This window comes from Triticum urartu, chromosome 3A, assembly GCF_056163025.1.
Source record: "Triticum urartu cultivar PI428250 chromosome 3A, HENAU_Tu73, whole genome shotgun sequence".
Classification (NCBI taxonomy): Eukaryota; Viridiplantae; Streptophyta; class Magnoliopsida; order Poales; family Poaceae; genus Triticum; species Triticum urartu.
Genome location: NC_141875.1, coordinates 270,609,664 through 270,622,197, shown reverse-complemented (window position 1 = coordinate 270,622,197; position 12,534 = coordinate 270,609,664).

Genomic DNA, 12,534 nt, shown 5'->3' with positions numbered 1-12,534 from the left:
TTCTGCCTTCACTCTTCTGCAGACATCACATTCATTCACGAATTGAGCGATCTCGCACTTCATTCGAGTCCACCAATAAGCTTGCTTGAGGTCCTGATACATCTTTGTGCTCCCAGGGTGGATGGAGAGGAGAGAATTGTGAGCCTCGTTCATAATCACTTTATGAAGGTCACCTTTGGGTTCAACAATACGATCCTCGAAGAAAAAAGTGTCTTTGTCATCAAGGTGGTAGCACTTGTACTTTGATAGGCTCTTGGCAATCCCAATCTTCACCTTTTTCACCATAGCATCAAGAAGTTGGGCTTGGCGAATCTGGTCTTCCAAGGTAGGAGAGACTTGAAGGTTAGTGAGGAAACCTTGAGGAACAACTTGCAGATTAAGTTTGTGGAAAGCTTCACAAAGCTCGGGTTGATAAGGCTTGAGAATCAGACTGTTGCAGTAAGCTTTCCTGCTCAATGCGTCAGCAACCACATTAGCCTTGCCTGGAGTATACTCGATACTCGGATTATACTCTTGAATCATTTTGACCCATCGAGTTTGCCTGAGGTTGAGATTAGGTTGAGTGAAGATGTACTTGAGACTCTTGTGATCAGTGAAAATGTCCACTTTTCTTCCCAATAGAAGATGTCTCCAAGTCAAAAGAGCATGCACAACTGCCGCCAACTCGAGATCATTAGTGGGGTATTTCTTCTCATTAGGCTTCAACTGGCGAGATGTATAAGCAACAACTTTCTTCTCTTGCATCAAAACTGCGCCAAGACCTTGGAGAGAGGCATGACAAAAGACCTCGTATGGCTTGGATTCATCAGGCGGAGTCAGCACTGGAGCAGTGATCAATTTCTCTTTCAAAGTGTTGAAAGCAATGTCACACTCCGGAGACCAAACGTACTTGACGTGCTTCTGAAGAAGATTTGAGAGAGGCTTCGCGATCTTAGAAAAGTTTTCAACGAATCTTCGGCAATAACTTGCGAGACCGAGGAAGCTACGGAGTTGCTTCACGTTCTGAGGAGGTTCCCAATTCACAATTGCAGACACCTTCTCAGGATTCACGGCAATGCCCTTGGCAGAGATGATATGACCAAGATAAAGAACCTCATCGAGCCAAAATTCACACTTGGAGAACTTGGCGTAGAACTGATGTTCTCTGAGCTTATCAAGAACCAAACGCAAGTGCTTGCCATGATCTTCCTTATTCTTCGAGAAAACCAGAATGTCGTCGAGATAGACCAAAACGAAGTCATTGGTGTAGGCGTTGAAGATGAAGTTCATCATGCGAGAGAACGTCGGAGGAGCATTAACGAGGCCAAAAGACATGACAGTGTATTCATATGAAGCAAAGCTTGTCCTGAAAGCCGTCTTGGGAATATCTTGCTCACGGATTCAAATCTGATGATAACCCATACGGAGATCAAGCTTGGAGAATACTTGGGCACCTTTGAGTTGTTCGAACAGCTCATTGATGTTGGGAAGTGGGTATTTGTTCTTGATGGTCTTCTTGTTCACTGGACGGTAATCAACACAAAGTCGGTCCGTTCCATCCTTCTTCTTCACAAAAAGAACACCACAACCCCACGGAGAAGAACTAGGCCGGATGAGACCCATTTTCTCTTGAATATCGAGTTGCTTCTTCAGCTCCTTCAACTCTTCAGGTCTGAGCTTGTAAGGACGTTTGCACACAGGTTCCGTGCCAGGCTCAAGATCAATAACGAATTCAACTGGCCGGTGCGGAGGCATTCCTGGAAGCTCTTCTGGAAAGACGTCTTGATATTCGCAGACGACAGGAATTTGAGAGATGGCATCCAATTCACCCCTCTCATTGAGAGAAAACAGACGGATAGAATTATCTCGAGCGGCAAAGACAATTACATCCTCAGACGAATGAGTCAATTGGATCTACCTGGCTGCACAATCAAGCTGAGCCTTGTGCTTAGAAAGCCAATCCATCCCGAGAATAAGATCAATATCCGAGTTACCAAGAACCATTGGAGAAGCCAGAAACTTGAAATCACCCATCAAGATAGAAATATCTGGAACCATCAAACTAGAACTCAGACGCTTAGCCGGAGAGACGACTTGCATAGCTCTAGGTAAAGCCATAGTGCTAAAATTGTTCTCCGATGCAAATGGGAATGACATAAAGGAATGCGATGCACCAAAGTCAAAAAGTACTTTTGCAGGAACATCATTAACACGAAGGTTACCCATAATCACATCTGACGAGTCCTCTGCCTGAGCTGCATTCATCAAGTTGACCTTGGCGTGCTTGGGGTTATGCTTGAACACATCTGTACTTGCCGATCTGACAGGAGGAGGAGGAGGAAGACGCCTCTAGTTGAAACACTTGTTGGCATAGTGACCCTTCTGTTGGCACTTGTTGCACGTGACCTCTGAAAGCAGATGGTGATACGGAGCACTCAATCTTGGAGCTTGAGACGAAGTCTTGTTCTGAAAGCCAGGGTTGGGTGGGTGGGAAGAACCACTGCCACCTTTGCTCTTCTGCTGATACGGCTGACGGAATGGAGGAGGAGGAAGCCAATACTTCTGCTACTTGGCCACTTGAGTAGAGGAAGAAGGAGTAACATCTCTGACTCACTTCTTGGAAGCATCACACCTCAACTGAGCAGCCTCTTGCTTCAATGCCATGTTGTAGAACTCATCGTATCTCAAGGGCTCAAAGAGAACAAGAGCTAGCTGAATTTCTTCTCTGAGACCACCCCTGAACTGATATATCATGCTCTTCTCATCAGGGACGTACTGCTTGGCAAAGCGGGCTAGCTTCTGGAACAACTTGTTGTAGTCATAGACAGACAAAGAGCCTTGCTTCAGATTGCGGAATTCCTCACGCTTGCTTTCAACCATGCTTTGAGGGATATGATGAGCTCGGAAATCTCGACGAAAATCATCCCAAGTGATAACACATCCTCCTCTGGAGTCCTTGTACTGCTGGAACCATTCTGCAGCTTGATCTTTGTGTTGGAACGAAGCGAACTTGATAAAGTCCTCAGGCCTGACGTTACTGCACTCGAAATGCTTACAGAGATCCACAAGCCAATCATCAGCATCGGTTGCCTCAACACAATTGCTGAAAGTCTTTGGCCCGTTAGCAAGGAACTGGTTGAGTGTAGCAAAGTGATTCTGATTGCTGCCATGATTCCCTTGGTTGCCTTGATTGTGCTCTTGAAGAATTTACATGATCAACTGTGTGTTTGCATTGGTTGCGGCCATCACAGCTTGCCATGCCTCTGGAGGAGGTGGAGGTGGTGGCGGATCAGGATTCGGAGTCGTGCGCGTTGGAGGAGCCATCCTGAAGAGGTTGACCACCATTAGCACATTGACAGACAATATTGAAGCTGAATCCAACGGAATGAAAATTGCAACATATAGTCTTCACATCCGAACAAAATGAACGAATGCATTCCTCTTGGAATGGTCACATATCCATAAATTGAGAAGCCACGTAGAATTAAGGTGGAGAAATAAATCAACAAGGTACGGATCAAAAACGAATAATCGGTAAGAAATCCCAATCTCAAACCAATATCCGTGGAAGAAAAACTAGAGCTACTAGAATTCCCACCTATGAAACTCCCGAACCTTTCCGGTTATGCAATCAGGTGTTGGGGATACAGGGGAAGCATAATATCTCACCCAAACTAGAAAATCCTACATCCAGCTGTATCCATCCTTCAACACATAACCAAGAAACCTTCAGAAACCATCTACCTCAACCTTCGAAAAGCATCCGTTATACAAGTTATGGCGATACTCCCGAACTCCCGCCCCAGTACTGGGTGGCGTCGAGGTTATCTCACCAACGAACTGCATAAAAGAGATTTTCGATGTCGGCGTACTAAACTCAGGTATTCCAGAACTGCAACGATAAAATTATGATGACAACACCTCAGAGCTCAACTCCCCGAGACACCTCCACTAAACCCCTGACAGGAGGCACCAAGACAATGTTCTCATCATAAAACCATCGGAACGATTCCAAGATACCCGCGTGATCCTAAAACTTTTTTTAGTGAAATTTGAGAAGAGAAGAGTCAAAACTCTACGTCAGGATGCCTTACCAGAGCGATGAGGAGACTGGGAAGTAAAAAGAATTCCTAAACTCTCCGATATATAATTCCTAAATGACTCAAAACATTTTTCTAGACACAACTCGGCCGCTAAAAACGATCAAGCAATGGGGCTCCTAAGGTCGGGGAAGGCTCTGATTACCAACTTGTAACACCCTCGATGCGACTATAGCTCCCACGTGTCGAGGCATGACTTAGAGGCATAATCGCATTGAAGGCATATGTCGCAAGTTAGGCAATCTTCACAACATCCCATGTAAAATAATTCATAAAGGGGAGATAACAAAGTTGGCTTACACTCGCCACGTCAATCAAGGTACATAAATAACATTACATCATCCAAACACTCATGTCCTGACTACGGCGCCAAAATAAAAGATAACCCAACAAGCGACACGGTCCCAATCACCCCCAACTGGGCACCACTACTGATCATCGGGAAAGGAAACATAGTATCGTTGAGAGTCTTCATCGAACTCCCACTTGAGCTCATACGCGTCTCCTGGAGCGGAATCATCAGGCCCTGCATCTGGTGTAATAGTAATCTGTGAGCCACAGGGACTCAGCAATCTCGCACCCTCGCGATCAAGACTATTTAAGCTTATAGGTAAGGCAAGGTAAAATATGAGTGGAGCTGCAGGAAGCGACTAGCAAGTATGGTGGCTAACTTATTCGCAAAAGAGAGCGAGAAGAGGAGGCAAAGCACGAGCGAGAAACTAGAGAGCAACCTGCACAAACATTACTCCGACACCGTGTCCGCTTCCTGGACTCCGCTGAGAAGAGGCCATCACGGTAACACACTCAGTTGATTCATCTTAATTAAATTAAGGTTCAAGTTATCTACAACCAGACATTAACAAATTCCCATCTGCCCATAACAGCGGGCACGGCTTTTGAAAGTTCAAATCCCTGCAGGGGAGTCCCAACTTAGCCCACGACAAGCTATCATGGTCAATGAAGGAATAGACCTCCTCCCAAGATGTTCCGATCAGACTCGGTATCTCGGTTACTCAAGACACTTCGACAGGTTAAAACAAGACCAGCAACACCGCCCAAATGTGCCGGCAAATCCCGATAGGAGCTGCACATATCTCGTTCTCAGGGCACACTCAGATGAGACTAGCTACGAGTAAAACCAACCCTCAAGTTTCCCCGAGGTGGCCCCGCAGGCAGCTCAGTTCGGACCAACACTCAGAGGAGCACTGGCCCGGGGGGGGTTAAAATAAGATGACCCTTGGGCTCCGGTAACCCAAGGGAAAAAGAGGCTAGGTGGCGAATGGTAAAACCAAGGTTGGGCATTGCTGGAAAAGCTTTAATCAAGGCGAACTATCAAGGGGTTCCTATTATAACCCAACCGCGTAAGGAACGCAAAAATCCGGGAACATAACACCGATATGACGGAAACTAGGGCGGCAAGAGTGGAACAAAACAGTAGGCGAGAGGCCGAGCCTTCCACCCTTTACAAAGTATATAGATGCACTAAGATAACAAGATAATATAATGATATCCCAACAAGTAACTAAATGTTCCAACAAGGAACGGCCTCCAATCTTCACCTGCAACTAGCAACGCTATAAGAGGGGCTGAGCAAAGTGGTAACATAGCCAATCAACGGTTTGCTAGGACAATGGTGGGTTAGAGGTTTGACATGGCAATTTGGGAGGCTTGCAAGCAAGTGGTAGGCATCGTAGCAATGGCATAGCAAAAGAGCGAGCAAACTAGCATAGCAAAGATAGTGATTTCGAGGGTATGATCATCTTGCCTGCACAGTTGTCAGAGTTGACTGGATCCTCGAAAGCAAACTCAACGGCCTCCTTGTTAGCGGACTCGAATCCCGGCTCTACCCAAACAAGACAAACAAGCAACAAGGATACAATCAACCACGTGCAAGGATCAAGCAATATGATGCAATGATGATATGCTATGCGGGATGCGATGCGGGATGCCAAATGCAAGATATGATAGGAAACACATGAACCTGGCCTCAACTTGGAAAATCAATTGTGCCACTGGAAAGATGATATGAAATCTCTTGAAAACGATATAAAGAACACCGGAATCGGAGTTACGGTTTGGAAATGGCAAGCGATTCAAATATGACACCGGTCTGCGATTTACAGCAAGTAGCCAACTAAATGCAATGAGATGAACATGCTACAGCACCCAAACATGACAACAAAATACATGGCAGGGATGAATTCAAGATTGTTAACAAAAGTCTAGCACTGAGCTACGGCCAATTCATCCATTAACAGGTTCAAACAAGCATGGCAAAAATGCATATGACAAACAGATCTCAGACTTAGTGAAATCAACACTTGTCTGGAATTTCAGATCAGGTAGCCCTCTTTGGAGCAACAAAACTACATGCTACAGGATCTGAACATGGCAAAGTAAAGCATGGCATGGAGCTACTCAAAGAGCTGAACAAAAGTCCCTTAGTGACCTTGAGCCAAAAGGGATCAGAAAATACAATTGCAAGCACATGAACATAGCAAAAACATAATCAGTTTTCAGACTTTGTGAAAACTGGCACATGCTGAAACATAACTCAAGTAGGCATGTTTACGAGCTCGATGCACTCACTACGGTGCAAGTCATGGCAAGAAAAGCATACATACATCAAGAAGGCACAAAATGCAAGCTAGACATGACAAGAACAATAACATAGCATGCACGGATCAACTACAACATCATCGGCAAAATTGCAAACAAGTTGACAATCTGCCCAGATCCACAAAGTAGCAAAAGCAGAGCTCGATTGACTCAAGCTAGGGTGCTCCATAATTGCAAACAAAGACACGGATGGATAGAGCACTACAATATTAACAAAACATCCTTACTGATCATCCTCAAAAGAGGCACGGATCACTAGGAAACAACAAGAACATATGGCATCATGAGATAAACAGCTCCAGGACTTAGTGAAATTACTAAGTCTCTGAAAACAGAATTAGCAACTGCACCGCTTTGCAAGCTTGCACAAGTCACCATATACATCAAAAAAATACATGGGTTGCACCTCTGGAAAGATGACAAAACCCTTAACAAAACACATGTAGAGCATCAGGGCATATCATGCACACATTAATCATGGCAAAAATGACAAAAGTGCTAAACGGAGTAGCAGATCTGACAATTAACTCAAATAGCCCTCTTCTAACAGCATTTCGGGCATCGAGATGAACTCAAATGAAAATGATGCAATGTAATGAAATGATGTACTCTCTGAGATGAACATTTGATATGCTATATGCATGAATCAGATCAACGGATGCAAAGTTACGGGGCCATGAACAGGGGCACTTGAAATGAAAATTTCGGGACTTAGAGAAAAAATGCAACCTCCCAAATCTAGGGTTTCGGTGGCACGCGGCCCGAGGTTCGCCGACGCGAGCTCGAGGTCGCCGGCAAGGTGGGTTCGTCGGCGGGGAGAAGAGGGGAGGCGAGGCCGGGGCCGGATCCGGCGGAGGAGGGAGGAGGCGGCGCCGGGCGCGGGCGGCGGCCGGGGCCGGGCCGGCGTCGACGAGGAGGCGGGGCGGCGAGCTGCGGCGGCGCGGTGGCGATGCGGCAGCGGCGGGGCGGCGGCGATGCGGCAGCGGCGGGGCGGCGGCGCGCGCCCGGAAGCGAAGGAGACGGCGGTGCGTGCGGGCGAGCGCCTCGGCCCGGGCGGGAGCGGTGGAGGGCCTGCCCTGGGCCTCCGCAGGCCGGCGGCGCGGAGCGGCGATGTGGGCCCTGGGCGGATGAATCCCGGGGCGCCACGTGGCGGCGGACGTCGGCAACGGACACGTCCGTCGGTGGCAATATGTCCGGCGGGCGTGGTGAGGGATTTTCTAGGGTTTCGGAGGTAGGAGGAGATCCGAAAATCGGGGGTGTTTAAATAGGCATAGAGGGAGCTAGGATAGTCCAAATGAGGTGCGGTTTTCGGCCATGCGATCGTGATCGAACGATCTAGATGATGGAGCAGAGTTAAGTGGGTTTTGGGCCAAATTGGAGGGGTGTTGGGCTGCAACACACACGAGGCCTTTTCGGTCCCTCGGATAACCGTTGGAGTATCAAACGAAGTCCAAATGATAAGAAACTTGACAGGCGGTCTACCGGTAGTAAACCAAGGCCGCTTGGCAAGTCTCGGTCCAATCCAGAAATGTTTAATACCCACACACGAAAGAAAGCTAGAAATGACCACGGGAGGAGAACGAAGCGCTGGAATGCAAAACGGACAACGGGGAAAATGCTCGAATGCATGAGACGAACACATATGCAAATGCAATGCACATGATGACATGATATGAGATGCATGACAACAATAACAACACACGGGGACAAAACCCGAACCCGAGGAAATAAATATAACTTAACGCCGAAAACGGCAAGAGTTGGAGTACAAATTGGGAAAGTTACATCCGGGGTGTTACAACACTCCACCACTACGAAAGGATCTCGTCCCGAGATCTAGGACTGAAAGAACGCCGGGTACTCAGAATGGAGGTGATCCTCGCGTTCCCAGGTAGCTTCACGGTCGGAATGGTGTGACCACTTGACTTTGAGAAATTTGATTAACTTGTTGCGAGTCTTGCGTTCAGTCTCTTCAAGAATATCAACTGGGTGCTCACGATAAGAGAGATCTTCTTGGAGCTCAATGTCCTCGAAGTTGACTGTGCGGTCAGGAGTCTTGAAGCACTTTCGAAGCTGAGAGACATGGAACACGTCATGAACATTTGCAAAGTTTGAAGGAAGCTTGAGTTGATAGGCGAGGTCGCCTCTCTTGCTGACAATCTTGAAAGGTCCCACGTATCTAGGAGCAAGCTTCCCTTTGATACCGAAGCGACGAGTACCTTTCATAGGAGAGACGCGGAGGTAAACATGATCTCCGATCTCGAAAGCCAAATCACGATGCTTACTATCATAGTAGCTCTTCTGACGGGATTGGGCTGCTTTGAGGTTATCTCGAATGACTTTGCACATTTCTTCTGCCTCTGTGATTAAGTCATTACCCAAAAGCTGACGTTCACCGGTTTCAGACCAGTTGAGAGGGGTACGGCACTTCCTGCCATACAGAATTTCAAAAGGGGCCTTGCCCGAACTTGCTTGAAAATTGTTGTTGTAGGAGAACTCAGCATAAGGAAGACAATCCTCCCACTTCATGCCGAAGGAGATCACACAAGCCCTGAGCATATCTTCAAGAATCTGGTTGACACGCTCGACTTGAACGCTAGTTTGAGGATGGAAAGTTGTGCTGAAGCGGATGTTGGTGCCCATGGCCTTCTGAAAAGAATCCAAAAACTTGGAGGTAAAGATGCTGCCACGGTCTGAAGAGATCACTTGTGGAATACCGTGCAGAGAGACAATACGAGAGGTATAGAGTTCCGCCAATTGAGCTGCAGTGATCGACTCTTTGATAGGCAGAAAGTGAGCCACTTTGGTGAGTTTGTCGATGACAACAAATATAGCATCATTGCCACGCTTGGACTTAGGAAACCCAGTCACGAAGTCCATTTCAATGTGGTCAAACTTCCATTCTAGAATGGCAAGAGGTTGGAGGAGACCTACTGTCCTTTGGTGTTCTGCCTTCACTCTTCTGCAGACATCACATTCATTCACGAATTGAGCGATCTCGCACTTCATTCGAGTCCACCAATAAGCTTGCTTGAGGTCCTGATACATCTTTGTGCTCCCAGGGTGGATGGAGAGGAGAGAATTGTGAGCCTCGTTCATAATCACTTTATGAAGGTCACCTTTGGGTTCAACAATACGATCCTCGAAGAAAAAAGTGTCTTTGTCATCAAGGTGGTAGCACTTGTACTTTGATAGGCTCTTGGCAATCCCAATCTTCACCTTTTTCACCATAGCATCAAGAAGTTGGGCTTGGCGAATCTGGTCTTCCAAGGTAGGAGAGACTTGAAGGTTAGTGAGGAAACCTTGAGGAACAACTTGCAGATTAAGTTTGTGGAAAGCTTCACAAAGCTCGGGTTGATAAGGCTTGAGAATCAGACTGTTGCAGTAAGCTTTCCTGCTCAATGCGTCAGCAACCACATTAGCCTTGCCTGGAGTATACTCGATACTCGGATTATACTCTTGAATCATTTTGACCCATCGAGTTTGCCTGAGGTTGAGATTAGGTTGAGTGAAGATGTACTTGAGACTCTTGTGATCAGTGAAAATGTCCACTTTTCTTCCCAATAGAAGATGTCTCCAAGTCAAAAGAGCATGCACAACTGCCGCCAACTCGAGATCATTAGTGGGGTATTTCTTCTCATTAGGCTTCAACTGGCGAGATGTATAAGCAACAACTTTCTTCTCTTGCATCAAAACTGCGCCAAGACCTTGGAGAGAGGCATGACAAAAGACCTCGTATGGCTTGGATTCATCAGGCGGAGTCAGCACTGGAGCAGTGATCAATTTCTCTTTCAAAGTGTTGAAAGCAATGTCACACTCCGGAGACCAAACGTACTTGACGTGCTTCTGAAGAAGATTTGAGAGAGGCTTCGCGATCTTAGAAAAGTTTTCAACGAATCTTCGGCAATAACTTGCGAGACCGAGGAAGCTACGGAGTTGCTTCACGTTCTGAGGAGGTTCCCAATTCACAATTGCAGACACCTTCTCAGGATTCACGGCAATGCCCTTGGCAGAGATGATATGACCAAGATAAAGAACCTCATCGAGCCAAAATTCACACTTGGAGAACTTGGCGTAGAACTGATGTTCTCTGAGCTTATCAAGAACCAAACGCAAGTGCTTGCCATGATATTCCTTATTCTTCGAGAAAACCAGAATGTCGTCGAGATAGACCAAAACGAAGTCATTGGTGTAGGCGTTGAAGATGAAGTTCATCATGCGAGAGAACATCGGAGGAGCATTAACGAGGCCAAAAGACATGACAGTGTATTCATATGAAGCAAAGCTTGTCCTGAAAGCCGTCTTGGGAATATCTTGCTCACGGATTCAAATCTGATGATAACCCATACGGAGATCAAGCTTGGAGAATACTTGGGCACCTTTGAGTTGTTCGAACAGCTCATTGATGTTGGGAAGTGGGTATTTGTTCTTGATGGTCTTCTTGTTCACTGGACGGTAATCAACACAAAGTCGGTCCGTTCCATCCTTCTTCTTCACAAAAAGAACACCACAACCCCACGGAGAAGAACTAGGCCGGATGAGACCCATTTTCTCTTGAATATCGAGTTGCTTCTTCAGCTCCTTCAACTCTTCAGGTCTGAGCTTGTAAGGACGTTTGCACACAGGTTCCGTGCCAGGCTCAAGATCAATAACGAATTCAACTGGCCGGTGCGGAGGCATTCCTGGAAGCTCTTCTGGAAAGACGTCTTGATATTCGCAGACGACTGGAATTTGAGAGATGGCATCCAATTCACCCCTCTCATTGAGAGAAAACAGACGGATAGAATTATCCCGAGCGGCAAAGACAATTACATCCTCAGACGAATGAGTCAATTGGATCTGCCTAGCTGCACAATCAAGCTGAGACTTGTGCTTAGAAAGCCAATCCATCCCGAGAATAAGATCAATATCCGAGTTACCAAGAACCATTGGAGAAGCCAGAAACTTGAAATCACCCATCAAGATAGAAATATCCGGAACCATCAAACTAGAACTCAGACAATTAGCCGGAGAGACGACTTGCATAGCTCTAGGTAAAGCCATAGTGCTAAAATTGTTCTCCGATGCAAATGGGAATGACATGAAGGAATGCGATGCACCAAAGTCAAAAAGTACTTTTGCAGGAACATCATTAACACGAAGGTTACCCATAATCACATATGACCAGTCCTCTGCCTGAGCTGCATTCATCAAGTTGACCTTGGCGTGCTTGGGGTTATGCTTGAACACATCTGTACTTGCCGATCTGACAGGAGGAGGAGGAGGAAGACGCCTCTAGTTGAAACACTTGTTGGCATAGTGACCCTTCTGTTGGCACTTGTTGCACGTGACCTCTGAAAGCAGATGGTGATACGGAGCACTCAATCTTGGAGCTTGAGACGAAGTCTTGTTCTGAAAGCCAGGGTTGGGTGGGTGGGAAGAACCACTGCCACCTTTGCTCTTCTGCTGATACGGCTGACGGAATGGAGGAGGAGGAAGCCAATACTTCTGCTACTTGGCCACTTGAGTAGAGGAAGAAGGAGTAACATCTCTGACTCGCTTCTTGGAAGCATCACACCTCAACTAAGAAGCCTCTTGCTTCAATGCCATGTTCTAGAACTCATCGTATCTCAAGGGCTCAAAGAGAACAAGAGCTAGCTAAATTTATTCTCTGAGACCACCCCTGAACTGATATATCATGCTCTTCTCATCAGGGACGTCCTGCTTGGCAAAGCGGGCTAGCTTCTGGAACAACTTGTTGTAGTCATAGACAGACAAAGAGCCTTGCTTCAGATTGCGGAATTCCTCATGCTTGCTTTCAACCACGCTTTGAGGGATATGATGAGCTCGGAAATCT